This window comes from Camellia sinensis, chromosome 9 (assembly GCF_055761805.1).
Source record: "Camellia sinensis isolate YWXY chromosome 9, ASM5576180v1, whole genome shotgun sequence".
In the NCBI taxonomy this organism is placed as follows: Eukaryota; Viridiplantae; Streptophyta; class Magnoliopsida; order Ericales; family Theaceae; genus Camellia; species Camellia sinensis.
Window position 1 is genome coordinate 93,795,759 of NC_138969.1, and position 14,980 is coordinate 93,810,738.

At 39.2% G+C, this 14,980-nt stretch overlaps 1 long non-coding RNA gene across 1 annotated transcript; it reads left to right on the plus strand.

The window, feature by feature from the left end:
* Positions 1-10,482: 10,482 nt before the first annotated feature.
* LOC114289971 (uncharacterized) lies at positions 10,483-14,677 on the plus strand. Its single transcript, XR_014340099.1, has 4 exons — positions 10,483-10,821; positions 12,408-12,455; positions 12,683-12,845; positions 14,272-14,677. It is a non-coding gene; the product is annotated as an uncharacterized LOC114289971 (long non-coding RNA).
* Positions 14,678-14,980: the final 303 nt, after the last annotated feature.

Sequence of the window (14,980 nt, forward strand, 5' to 3'; positions counted from 1 at the left end):
AATTTGTCGAATTCGATCCCAAATGCACACTTGGAAGCGTTCAGCTTCATTTTGTACTTGTGTAAAATGCCGAATGTCTCTTCCAGATCGGCCAGATGAGTTTTCTCTTCTTTAGACTTGACCACCATATCGTCAATGTACACTTCCATAGTTCGGCCGAGTTGCTCTTTGAACATGGCAGTGACTAGTCTTTGGTACGTTGCCCCCGCATTCTTTAGCCCAAAAGGCATTACCTTATAGCAATAGGTCCCTCTTGCGGTGAGGAATGCAGTTTTGTCTTGGTCTTCCGGATGCATGGCAATTTGATGGTAGCCTCTATAGGCATCGAGAAAGCTCATACGTTGATGATGCGTCGAGGCATCCACAAGTTGGTCTATTCTGGGGAGAGGAAAACAATCCTTGGGACAAGCTTTGTTTAAGTACGTGAAATCCACACAAACACGCCAAGTCCCATTTTTCTTCTTGACAATCACAGTGTTCGACAGCCATGTAGGATAGGTAACTTCCTGGATTGCCCCGACATCAAGCAACCAGTCAACTTCCTCAACAACGGCAGCAGTGTGTTCTACGGCTGACCGTCGGCTTTTCTAAATAATTGGCTTGCATTTAGGATCAACGTTTAAACGGTGCTGCGAAACAGACGGATCCACACCCGGCATCTTATATGGTGTCCACGCAAATACATCAAGGTTGCTGAGCAAGAAGGAAATTAGCTACTGTCTGTCAACTTCATTCAGGGAGGCGTCGATCATGAAGAACTTGTCTGGATTCCCGTCAATGACAACTCGATCCAGGGCTTCCGTGGCCTTTTCACTTGGGAGTCGCCCAACATCGTCGAGGCTCTCTAGATCCGACACCTCAATTGAATTTACTTCCAACTATTTTGGTGTCTTTGCTGCAAGGAGATAGCATGTTTGTGCCGATTTCTAGGAGCCACAGATTTGCTCAATGCCGTGCTCTGTCGGGAAGCGAAGCAGTTGGTGATAGGTGCTTGGCACGGCCCGCATGGTATGCAACCAAGCTCACCCCATAATGAGATTATACGGCGAAGGAAGCTTGACAACCAAGAATTCCATATCCACTAATCGGGAGCCCGCACGAACTGGTAGTGTGATTTTGCCCAACGGGTACTCCTGAGTAGTGTTGAAGCCGAATAATGGATAAGGAGCCGGAAACAGGTCCGACTCGGCGAACTCAAGCTTGATGAAGGTCTTGTAATATATAACTTCTGAAGTACTCTCCTGGTCTATGAGGACACGTTCAACGGTGAATCGATTTACGCGTAGTTCGATGACCAATGGATCAATGTGGGGGAGTGTTACGCCGATCAAATCAGAATCGTCGAAGGTAATGCTTGGAGCTTCATGGGGCCGTTTTGCTGGTGTGATTTGCCTTTAAGGGTCAGGATGCGATTGAACGGTATGTACTGCGGATGACGTCGGCAGGTTGTATATCATATGGATTATGCCGAATGGAGGTGAATCCTACCGTAAAGCTATTACTTTTGTCGAGTTGTCTCTTCGGATGTACTACTTAATCCGACCATCTTGTACCAATTCCTCTAGGTGATCCTTCAATGCATAACAACTCTCTGTATTATGGTCGTGGTCTTTATGATACTCGCATTGTCTATCCCGTCTCCTCGTGTCGGGAGGTCCCATCATTTTGGATGGCCATTTGAAGAATGGGAGGTGTTGGACTTTGGACATAACCGTGCTGATCGGTTCTGACAACTCTGTATATTTCTTGTCCGTGCGCCTTGTGCGTCTGCTATCTACTTGAAGTTGTTCACTATCTCGGTGGAAACATTGGTCATTCATTCGGCGCGAATCCTATCTCTTGTCTCGTTTAGCCCGACTCCGTGGTTCAGGGCTCCGTGATGGTACAGAGTTTATCGGCTGAACAATCTCAGAAGGGGCTGTCCTGTTGGCCTTGTTCCCGGCTTTAACCCGTAGAGCGTCATATTCCACTTTACAGTATTCCTTGACTTTCTTCATCAACGACCATATTGTTTTGGGGGGCCTTCTAGTCAAGGAACTGCGGAGGGCACTATCGGGATGCAACCCCATTTTAAAGGCGGTGATGACCATGGAGTCGTTGCAGGCGTTGTCAACAAGATTAAAGCATTCCCAATAGCGTGTCGAATATGCTCGTAAGGTTTCCCCTGGTTGGATTTACATTGCCCAGAGAAAGTCGGCTTGCTTCGGCTGGACCTCATTGGTGATGAATCTTGCCCTAAAGGATTTTTGTAATTGATAGAAGCTTTTAATTGATGTCGGCTCCAACTTTTAATACCATCTGACGGCCATTGGTCCCAAGCTGCTCGGAAATATTCGGCACATAAGGGCCTCGTCGTCTGCATGCAGCGTCATGGCTTGCTTACAATGGCGGATGTGGTCAGTGGGATCCGACTTTCCGTCATATAGGGTGAATAATGGAGCCTTGAACTTTTTGGGTAGACCTTTGCAATCCGTCGCACAAAGGAGTCATGTTGATCCTCTTCATCTGAACCATTTCGTCTTCGCTTGCGGCGTGCTCGTGGACTCTCTTCGTAGAAGCTGGTGGTTTGACTCATCCCTTTTTTTTGGGCTCTGGGAATAATGAGTCAGAACCACTGTCACTATCTTGTCTTTGGGCTCGAAATTGTCGGCTATTTTCCCTCAAAGGTCGTCTCGGATCTTGGCGTACAGCTTGTTTGGACTTCGCCACTTCCAAGGCTAAATCCTGAAAGAGACGCTCGTTCTCAGCAATCATGTTTTCCAACCTTTGTTCGTTTTGCTTTGCCTGTTCCATGATTACTTGCATTGTCTCATGTGCTGAGGTTGAGGGTGAGGTATGGGCAACTGAGTCGAAGTTCAAGGCACGTCTTGCAGTGATATTCTCCGATCCCAGCATGTTTGTTGGAGTAAGGTCATCTCTCAGTGTGGTTTCGTCAGCGACTATCAGAGGATCTTCCGTTACGCCCGCCATAGATGTAGTTGAGTATTCCCACAGACGGCACCAATTGTGCTGATATGGTTTGGAAATACTCTTTGGATCCCATGGGACGCTCGTGATCCTCGGCTAGCCACCTGAAAATAATGAACACTCCGGTCGGGGGTGCCAGAATTAGCACTCCGACGGATAAGTTAGTGTATACTCTCTTGGTTGGTTGGATTTAAAGTTAAGCGTACTAGTTCTCACATACCTTTCTTTGGCTGATGTTCTTCTATTTATATATTTTCTTTCTTGGGCCACAGGGCTGGGCCCACCTTCAATCTGTCGTATAACTATTTACTCAGCTCCTTTTGTTACAAACCGCTCTTCACTCGGCCCCTTACTCAACTGGTTATGTGGCCGAATAGGGTACTTCTGGATTTGTATGTATAAGACGGGACCGAATGCGATGTATATACTTCGACTCTCCATGTTCAATTATTTGGCCTCTTTATGTCCCCCAATATTCAGTCCCCACAATATATGATACATATTTGATATATGATATACATATATGATATATATAATACATAAATGATACATATGAAAGAATTGATAGGTAGTTTCAATTATACATATATGATATATATACATACATATTAACTGATATATATATATATATATATATAATACACATTTCAACAGTTAGCTTGTATAAGGAAAAGTGATCTTGTATTACTTCGTATCTCTCTCTCTCTCTCTCTCTCTCTCTCTCCCTCTCTCTTTCTTTCCCTCTCTCTCATATATATAGATATATATATATATATATATATATCTTCTCTCTCACCATGACCACCACCATCACCACCATTGCCCAGCTCCGTCAAAACCAAGAACCACCCTTTACAAAGTGCTATAGATGAAGCAACAGAGGTGGATGATGAAAAAGAAAGAAATAGATTTGGAGACGTTTATTTGAAATGTGTGAAGTTAGTTTTCAGACAACTTTCGGCATGCCAAAACCACCCATTTCAGGAAGAAGTGAGAAAACGAGGTAGCGTAGGATAAAGCAATGTGAGGAGATTGGTGAAAGAATAAGATAAAATTTGTTTAGAATCCATAAAATTATAGAGTCTGAAAGATGGGCCGAAGAAATGTCAGAAATGGGAAGAAAAAGTAGGTTTGGTTGGTGTGAATCCCATCAATGCTATTTCAAAAATCTAAATGTTTACGCATATTAATTGTTTGATTTCATGGGTTGGGTTTGTTACTAATTTGAATTATAAGAATAAAAGTGGGTTTGGATAATTTTTAGAGAGAGAAGTTGTGGTGGTGATTTTGAGTGGTGGTTTTGCATAGAATAAGAAGTTGGTTGTGGTTTTGTATGGAATATTCTTTTTTTTTTATCGGAAAAAAAAGAAACTTTGTTGATGCAAGAATCAAGTACAAAGTACAAATCAAATTACATCAATAGAGAAAATGGGAGTGCAAGAACATCATAATGAGCTAAATCATACTAACTAGGTTGGCACCAAAAAACCCATCCTATCATTTGCTAGCACCCCCAGAGTTTGTAAAAAACCAAGGAGAAAACAGACCAAAACCAAAGCAACAACAGCACAACTGAGTAGCCAAGACAAACACACCCACAGGAGAACACACCAGAGTCCATCATAGACCTGAGCATATCAGTCTAGCATCAACCGGCAGTATTAACAGCAGAGAACAAATGGTAGGGTGTTTCTCAGGCAATGCCTAGATCAGTGAAAGTATTTTCAATCCAAACAGCAACACAGCTGGATCTCTTTTTACATCTTCCAAATTAGACCATATCAGTCGATTGCTGAGAAGACCAAACATAGCAATATGGCTGCCCAAACATCAGCTAAAAACAATCCAAACAAAATAGAACCTAAACCAGCAGAGCCAAAAGATAGCAGGGCATAACAAACAGAATCTGAGGCAAAACAACTGCAATTCTACCCACCCAGGTTCAGCAATAGGGAAAAACTGACAGCAGTGCAATCCTAATGAACAAAAGCCTACCAGACACACTAAATACAGCTTCTAACTTAATGTAAAACAAACACAAACTCATATACTGTGGACCTTGCCCAATTGAGTGATATTTTATTCAAGGGGCCACTCTAACTATAATGAGCTCACAGATATCTTCATAGGTAGGATATAACCCCTTTAACAGATACTCATTCCAGAACATTAAGCATGGACAACCTCATAGTATCTACACACACCAACACAACTCCAATACCTAGTATACACCCTTTTCCCCTGCACCAATACCTGAACAAGCAGCCAACAAGTCAACATACCAAATAACCACTCATAGCAGAAGGTTGAAAATGAAGATTTGCAAAACAAGCTCAATCAACTCCTATGCCTAATACAATATTGGACCTCAGAAACTAGGCCTGCACAAGCTCAGTCACCTTCTCTAATGCAAAACAAATAAGCTCAACCAGATCAACTCAGAACACAGAAACACACTCACACACCAGTAACATAGACCAAAAAACTATCAGCCAACCTATGGACCAGTATAAGACAGACCAAACACAACAGACCACTTCCAAAGCCAGAGTTTGAGCATAGCTGGGCAGCCAAGAAGCAAACATCCATTAGCAACAAACACACCAATCATCAGCAACAAACACACCAACAGCAGCCATACTCTGTTCACCCACAGGCTTCTAAACAGGTTCCAGTGAGTACTGCTTCCCTATGAGTTACTCAGCCAAATAGACAGACTAATAGATGGTTAGCTCAGCTCCCATTCCTAATACAGAATTGAACCTGAGGCAAATTAAAGACTACGGGTGTGTTTGGTTTGTGTTTGTAGAGTAGTTTTTGAGATAAAAAGTACGAAAACTTGTTTGGTTTGTCTTTTTTCAGAAATGGTTTTGGAAAATTATTTTGGGAAAGAGTTTTAAAAAATACCAAGGATCCTCTAGAGTGAAATTTTCCTAAAGTTTCCTAGAGTACTACTTTGTGTGGTTGAGATTTACTGGCAAGTCACATCAGAAAAATTGATGTGACTTGCCAGTAAATCTCAACCACACAATGTAACACTCTAGTAAACTTTAGGAAAAAATCACTCTAGAAGATCCTTGCTCTTTAAAAAAAGTGATTGATTTGATGTGTATGAGAGAATGTGTGATTTTGGAAAGTATGTAACCAAACAAAATTTTGAGATTTTTTTGGAAAAATTTGCTTGGTTTGATTACTCTTGAAAATTTGGTTGTAGAGAATTTTTTCCAAAAATTTTTCTGAAAAACAAACCAAACAAGTCCTACATCATTAACAGAGAACTCCCTTTTAGCTAGGGAGGATTTGGCCCACAAAGCTATTCTTGCTTTGACCACCTCACTTAGTTCCTCAAAATTTGGCTCGGAACCATTAAAAATACATTCATTTCTATGCTTCCATGTGGACCACAAAACAACCAAAGGCACAACCTTCCACAGCAACTTCTCAGTCTTTTTCATTCTACAAAGCGACCATGATTGAAGCAGCCCTTCCATTGAGTTTGGTATTGCCCATTGAAAGCCCCACCATTTCATAATGTTAGACCACAACAGCTAGACAAAAGGACAGAATAACAAGATAAGATTAACAGATTCCACCTCAACTTGACAGAAAACACAACCCACATTAGCAGAAGCAGCTAAGATCCCAATTCGCTATAGGAAGCTAGAGGTTTTCACCTTGCCTTGCCAAGCCAACCACCTAAAAAATTTGACTTTAGGTGGGGCACCATTATTCCAGACCACCTCTGCCATTTTCCTAATAGGACCCAAGGAGAGTTCATAACTTTTGTACGTTGATGCAACAGAAAACAACCCAGATGGATCAGCCTTGCACTTCCAAGCATCTTGTTTAGGAATCCTCATTACTGGAGCATTCATAAGGAAGGAATGAAGTCTACTAACCTCCTCCTCTTCTCATGCCAACAGAGCTCTCCTGAATTCCAAATTCCATACCTGAGACACTCCACTCCTGTTATAAAAATCAAACACTACTCCTAGTTTATTAGTAGACAGAGAGAAAAGTCTGGGGAATTCCTCCTTAAAGCTCAACTCCCCAGCCCATCTATCTAGCCAGAAATGAGTTCTCCTACCATTCCCCAACTCAATTACTGAGTTTGCAAGGTACTGATTAAGTAGCATAGGAGTAGATATAATTGCACCAATGATATCAGACCAAATTTTTGAGCTTCTGCTGCTTCCATCCATACATGGGCTGCCCCACTCCATTAACAGATGCACAAATAGGATGAGTGCTGGCCTCAACCCGAAAACCTGTTCTTACATCCCTTTGGGCCAACCCATCCCTACTTGAGCCCACTTCGACTCTTATTAAATCCCCCTCCAAGCTAATACCTTGTTTCTGCCCTACAGACCCACTTATATTTCTAATAAACCCAGGGGTGACCACCTCATCATTAGCTCTACAGTTGCCTCCCTTTCGTGCGTCACCCCCCTCTAACAACCCTTTGCAGCGCCTCCTTACAGAGCCTTCCTCACGTGCGGTACCAACCTTTGACAGACCCATCAGGAAGTCCGTCTCCTCCACCATCGAAACCTCCCTCAAACTTGTTTCCCCCTCTATGTCATTAGTATGGACATGAGCCACCTCTCTATCCCGTACAGCCACCTCACCTCCTTTCTCCATCTCTACACTAACCTGGATTTCCACCTCAGCATCTTCTTCCCCTTGTCTGCTGCCCCTATCTGCAAAAGTCTCAACTTCTTTGTCAGAGTTGTGGCTAGCTTCATTATTTCTCAGAAAAGATTGACATATGCATTGCTCTTTCACTATTGCTGAGATTATGATTTGTTCCTCTGAGATTCGGACAAGGTATAATACACCTTGGCATTCTAGATTGAGTTAATGATTAATGGTGTCCATGCAACTTGTTTCAATCTTGACTTTTCCACAGTGGAGAACCTCCATATTCAAAGTGCCTGCATCCATTTTAATCACCTCTCCCCACTCTCTACCGATTATGCAGAATATATTGTTGTTCCACAATACTAGTGGTACACCGTAGCAGCTTAACCACACCTGCCTCACCTGTTCAAGAACCGTGTTTTCATCACATTCCTCGATCGAATCACACCAGGTTATGAGCCAATCCTTCATTAGCAATAATTTCTCTCTCATATCACCCACTAATTGAAATGAAAGAACTAACTGTCTTCCACCTCCAACTTTAACTTTGACTTCTCCATAGCCTCGTCTCTGAAGTTCAACCTGAAACTCTACAACCGAGAGTTGTGGTTTCAGTCTTACCACTGCACTTGCAACCAACCATCCATTTCCACCTTTCTGTACCTTAATCGTTCAGACTAAGTTAGGTGGAGGAACCCTACCTCTAACCACATCAGTATAAGACTTGCTCCCCTGATAAGAAGCGCTTTCAATTTTATGTCCTTCATTTTCCCTCCACTGTTGTACTGGTTGTTGGTTGCTTTGAGTTGTATCAGTAATCTTGCTGAACTCAGCCATTTTAACTTTTAGTGCTTTGTCCTCACACCAAAGTCCATTTGCTTTTGGCAGAGCCATATTCGCTGCTAAGGATGTAATCGGTTCGGTACGATCGGTATTTAGGTAAAAAATTATACCGAATCGATAATGTCGATTTTATATTTTGAACACTGATACAGACCGCTTCTCCCAGCAAACCGCACCGAACCGAACCGAACCAATTGAAACGGTTCAGTTTGGTGCGATTTAATCGGTTTAGAATTTTTCAAACTTGAGTCACTTTTAATTATAATCATTAATCTATATAAAAATATTAAATTAATTATTGGTCTACCATTTTAAACACATCCAATCCATCCATTTAATACATTTCAATTTCTAAATTAACAAAAATAAAAACAAAAAAAAGTTTAAAAATACTAAGGTTTCAAGAACAATGAGTTAGAGTTAAAATTAATATAATAAGAGTTTACAAACTTAGGTTATAAAGATGATAAGGTTAATTAATTAAGGTTTATTATACTTATTAATATCATTATATTATTAGATTATATATATATATATATATATATATTATAAATACAATATATGTTGAAACGGTCGGTTTCGGTTTAGATCGATGCACAAGATGCTTAAACCGATACCGAACCGAAAATCAAAAAAAATCAAATTTAAAAACTTCACAGACCGATTCTTGTTAAAAAACAGATCAAATATAGCCGGTTTGGTTCGGTTCAATCGGTGATTTTTCTTACATCCCTATTCGCTGCTACCGAGCAATCATACTTGATAAACCCAAATCTGGATCCTGTAGATTTACGCCTCTTGTTCGAAATATACGCATCCAACACCACACCAAAATTTGAGAAGAGTTAAAATAACCCTTTTGCTCCCATCGATGATGGTAAGTTGTCCACAAACACTAAGTAGATGGTATTCCCTCTTAAAGCCCTCTCTGCTTGACCACCATGCCTTCGAACCACCGGGTGCCACCCTCCGTGTCCATTCGTACTGATTTGCCCCCTCATTTCAAAGCTACCAGTTGATCCCTATATTTGCTAACTTATCTGCAACTTGGTTTTACATGGAATATGATGGTGATGATATTGGTTGGTTGTGATTTTGCATGGAAAGTGATAGTGGTGAGATGAGAGGACAAATAAAAGATGATGGTGATAGTTTTGCATGGAAGGTGATGCTGTTGCATATTTATATAATGAGGGAAAGAGAACCTGTGTGATGGTCCATGCTCTGTTGTAACCTGTTGTAACCCATGCTCTATTGCACTACACCACACTACCAGAAAATGTATTTTTACTGACCATTTTTGGCTACCAAAAACAATTTAGTCGCCAAATGTCACGGAATTGGCTACCAAAAATAATATTACTCGGCAAAAGTCAAGTTTTTAGCTACTAATTTTTTTTAGTAGGGGAATGTTGATTATTGGCGACTAAAAAAAATTTAGTAGCTAAAAATATTATAATTGGCGACTAAAAAATATTTTAGTAGCTAAATATATCACAATTGGCGACTAAAAGAAATTTTAGTAGCCGTAGAGGTACCTTTAGCTACTAAATTGTTTAGTAGCCGAATGAAAATAAAAAAATTATTTTTTGATCTTTGGTGACCAAAATTTTGGTCGCCAAAAATATATTTTCACCGACAAAATTCCTTTATAGTCATTGTAGACCCACTTTTGGCTACTAAATTGTTTGGTAGCGGAATGAAAATAAAAAATTAATTTTTGATCTTTGGCGACCAAAAGTTTGGTCGCCAAACGTTGATTTTCAGCGACGAAATTGAATTTTAGTTGCCATAGGAATAGATTTGGCTACTAAAACCTTTAGTTGGCAAATGTAAAATAAAAAATTAATTTTTATCTTTGGCGACCAAAAGTTTGGTCGCCAAAAGTTGATTTTCAGCGACGAAATTGAATGTTAGTCGCCAAAGAAGTAAAATGTTTTGGAGGGATATTTGAAAGGGATTTATAAAATACCTTTACCGACTAATATTGGTAGTCGCCAAAAACCATTTATATAAAAACATCTCACGGTCTCACCAAACCAAACCCAACCCAACCCTGAACCATTAATAGCGCCTCTCTCTCTCTCTCTCTCTCTCTCTCTCTCTTCAGCGTCCTTCTCCCTCTCCCTCACCGCTGCTCTTCTCCCCTTCACTCTCACCGCCGCTCCTCCTCGCGTTGGCCAGCAACCGGAGCATCGATTCACCTCCTTGTTGGTCACCGTCGCCTGAGATCCTCTCTCTCCCTCTTGGCTCTATTTTCTGTCTCACAAAAACCCATACAGCTTCACAGTTTTTGATTCGGCAAGCTCAAAACCCACAAATTTCACTCCATTCCTGTCGTCTTCGCTGCACAGTCCAATTTCTTGAAAGGTAATTAGCTTTTTTCCCCTGAAATTTTCCTTAATTGTTACTTTACAGTGCTTCTGAAATTTGCCCTAATTTTATAGCTTCAGTCAGTTCTTTTGTGGGTTTCAAGAAATTTGATCACCTGTGGATGACACTCATTTCATTTTTATGAAAGAAAGAGAAATGGGGAAATCACAATTTAGTGGTAGTTGCACAAAATAATTACAGATTCAAGATCACATATTATCCAGGAATGAAGATTAATGTTCTGGTATCCCTGAAATAACAATCTATAACCAGTCAAGTTTGGGGAATAACTTGACTTGAGAATGTCATTGTGTAGTGTTTGCCATATAGAGGGTAAGATGAATTATTGTTGACGTTGGAAGAAAAGTTGGTAGGAAAAATTTGTATATGTTGCATATAAATAGAGTGTGGGAATTGGGTTTTTCTTCTTTTTTTGGATGTCCACTGTTTGGGTTTTTCTTCTTTTTTTGGATGTCCACTGTTTGGTTGCTGAGAAAATGAAGGAAAATGAAGGAACTTTATGTCTTTTCTATCACTTGGACATGAATACATGTCATTCCCTATATAAATATTTGGATTTTAATTTGGGTTTGGGAAATCACTCAACAATAAGATTGGACTATATTGGCTGTAGAGGAGGTAAGGATGAGCTGCAAATGAGGAGGGACGACTGGAAAAATTGGATGGGTGGAGTTAGTATGGTGCAGTAGGGGGTGAAAGGAGGTTGTGGGGTCGGGTGAGTTGAAGGGGAAGGGACAAATGCAAGGGAGGAGCTGGACGGAAGTATAGAAAGAAAAATGGATGAAACTGGTGAGTTTCTTTTTTCTTCAGACAAAATAAGGGAAAATTTGTCTTTTTACTACTGTCTCACCTAATCCAATTACCGTGTGTACATGTGCTGTTAATGATACCAATTTCCATTCATTTTTTACTTCAATCCAAACTTAATGGGCATCATTTGTTCACTTTTGAACCACAAGGGCATATGTGTTTTGGGCGCAAAGTGTAAAAACCCCTAGGAACTAATTTCAAAGCATCAGTGTGATAAATATAAACATACATCAGTAGCTGAGAATTCCTTTTTATATATTAACAAATGAATTCATTGTTAAAGTCAATTTTAACTCAGTAAAGATAATAGCACTAATTATCAAAATCCTAAAAGTAAATGCTTCTTTTTACTGCTAATTTTACTATTGGAGAAAATTTTGAGGTAATACCTTTAGAGCTGCCACCATCACCCAAAAATCAGACATATTAGAATCAATATCAGCACAACTATCATTGATTATTCGTTGTAGATTTGAGCCTGTGATTGAAAACATGAGAAAATTAATAATCTAATTATGCGTTACAGGTATAATTCACAGTCAATTACAATTTACAGTAGAATATATATGACTACATGACGGATCATTTGTTGAAAAATCACTTTTGTATTATGTTGTTCAACTTGATCCTTTGTTCTATCTTCCATTACTAAAACTTTAATACATCATGATCAAATATAACTTATGTAATTGTTTGAATGTTTTGATTTAATCTCTCAACAAATACATCTTACAGTTGCCTCATGATGGTAGGTATACAATATCAGTACAAGATGCAGCTGTAGAGCTTGCCTCGTGATGGTAGGTATACAATATCACTTGTACATATCCACATGATGCTCCTGTATCTTCACTTAGCACTTCTAATTCTGTACATTTAAATATTACACCTTCTCTCACTCAAGAACAACATCCTACTTCTTTCATTATGCCTTCCTCCTTGTCTGTGAAGACATCTCCACCTTCTCATCCTTCACTTCTGACTGCTAGTAGATTAACCATGTCTCCATTTCCTTCATCTTGTCAAGACAGCATAGGCCGCCTCTTCTTTCTTCTGCACAGAACCCCTACCCTGATCAGAAAGATATGCTTGCCCTTAATTCAGCATCCCCAAATTTGTCATCCTCAATTACTACTACAGCAGTTCAACCGCCACTACTGCCATTGCCACGCTCTGTCTCTGCATTACAGGTTGGCGAAAATGTTTTCTTTATACAAACTGTTCAATTTCAAATAGATCTATTGTATTTTGATTTTATCTGTTTTGCATTTATGATGGCGTCACTCTTGCCAATTTATCATCTTGTGTCATCATACTACATGATAGTTTACTTGTATTCGAAGAAGCAAAGTGGAGTGTACATGTTGAAACATGTGGAACACTTTCCGACACTTGTCCAAACGTGTCCTATTATTTTAAATTTTTTTTAGACTAGTATACGTTTAAAACACCTGGAGCACGCACATATTCATTGCTTAGATGCATGAAATACTTTGTAAATTTGAAACAACAAAAATGCACGCACCAATTTACTGAAGGAAATGAACAAATGTATGGAAGGAGAGCTGAAAGAAATGCAAGAGAGATATTCAGAGATAAGTCTCAAATTTGCAGAGGTAGAAGGTGAAAGGCAACAGCTAGTAATGACTGTACGAAACCTGAGAAACAGTAAGAAGACTAGCTTTTTCTGAGATGGTGGAAACCTGAAAATGAAACTATGGAAAATATGTGCTAGCAAGGTGTGGTGAGTAATAGCTTTTTCTGATATGGTGGAAGCCTGAAAATGAAACTAAAGAAAAATTGAGATTTTGGTCACTTTTATTACAGTTAGTTAATTGAAATAGTTCATTTATTTGCTTGCTTGGTTGATTAGCCTCACATGTTTATTTCCTACACAAGTTTGTTATATTTCTTCATATTGAATAGAGCTTGCAGGCTTAAAAATTGAGGTCTTGCTAACATATTGAACTTGGAGCATTTACATTGGATTAAGAATTTTAAATTTATTTTTTGATGCATTTGACTGATAATGTAATAGGTATTTTTTGATGGCACAGAACATTTTCATTAATTTCTCTCCCGAGCAAGCGGTGTAGTAGTAAGAATTTGATGCTCAAGTTTATTTTTCACAACATATACTCAACTGTTAGAGTGAGTGTTTTTGTTGTATTGTGCTATTTTAGCACTGCTAGAGCTTACACCAAAATACTTCATTACTGAAGAGGCTATGGTTTGTATGCAGAGACTAGCGTCTGATTTCCTTTCAAACTACATATTCTTAGTTGTTCAAAGCGTTGGTTCAATTCTTAGCTATTTTAGCACTGCCATTGCAGCTGTGTGCTACTATGTGATAGCTAAAAATATTCTTGTCTTCCCTTAATTATGTTCATAGGAACTAATTTAGTGACAATTGGTTGGTTACAAGTTAAAACTGGAGATGTGAAAGACAATGATTTTATTTATCTTTTTTGGTGGTAGTGGTGGTGGTGGTGGTGGTGGTTCACAATTCTTAAATTTTTAACTTGTGGGGAACATTAGAGTCCAGGAATGAAAATTTATGAGTTGCTGTTAATGATCAATTTGTGGTGTTTCTTATCCCTTTGGTATTCTTTACAGGCACGAAGCTGAGCTTGCTGCAGCGGCTAGCCAGCCCCTTCCTGATGATGATGACGATGCATTTGACTAATGCTCATGGCTTTGGCTTTCTGCTAACATTTTTCGTGCTCCTTTAGTTAATATGAGTTCTAAAAAAAAAAATTCAATGCTATCGAAGGATTTGTGTATGAGAGGTGAATGTATCCCGAAGAAGAGACCATTTTAGTTATTCTTTAGCCATTGTTTCAAGTCTAGTTGTGGTTGTGCTTTGTGTTAGAATTCTTTAGGCTGCCATATGGATGTTTTGAGTCACTTCAAGTGTTTGCTTCAAGATTTTAAATTATGTATGGATTTAAATTATTGACGTTGGATTAGACTTGGACTGTATGGAATTTGTAATATATATAGAATTGGATGTTGAAGATTACTTTTTTGGATGCTTGGAACTGAAATGTGTGCACGTTGTTGAATGCTTTAATGGTTGATAATATATTTTAGTCTTGATGGATTATATTGTTTTATACAGGGTACAGGTTGTAATATAAATGAATACAAGTTGTTTACAATTTTTTTTTTTAAAAAAAAAACAAAAAAAAAATTATTTGGCCACCAAATGTTTTGGTAGCCAAATAGGTAATCAAAAGTTTTGGCTACTAATAATTTAGTAGCAAAAACATAACCCAAAACGTTTTTGCCACCAAATAATTAGTAGCTAAAAGATTTGAGAATG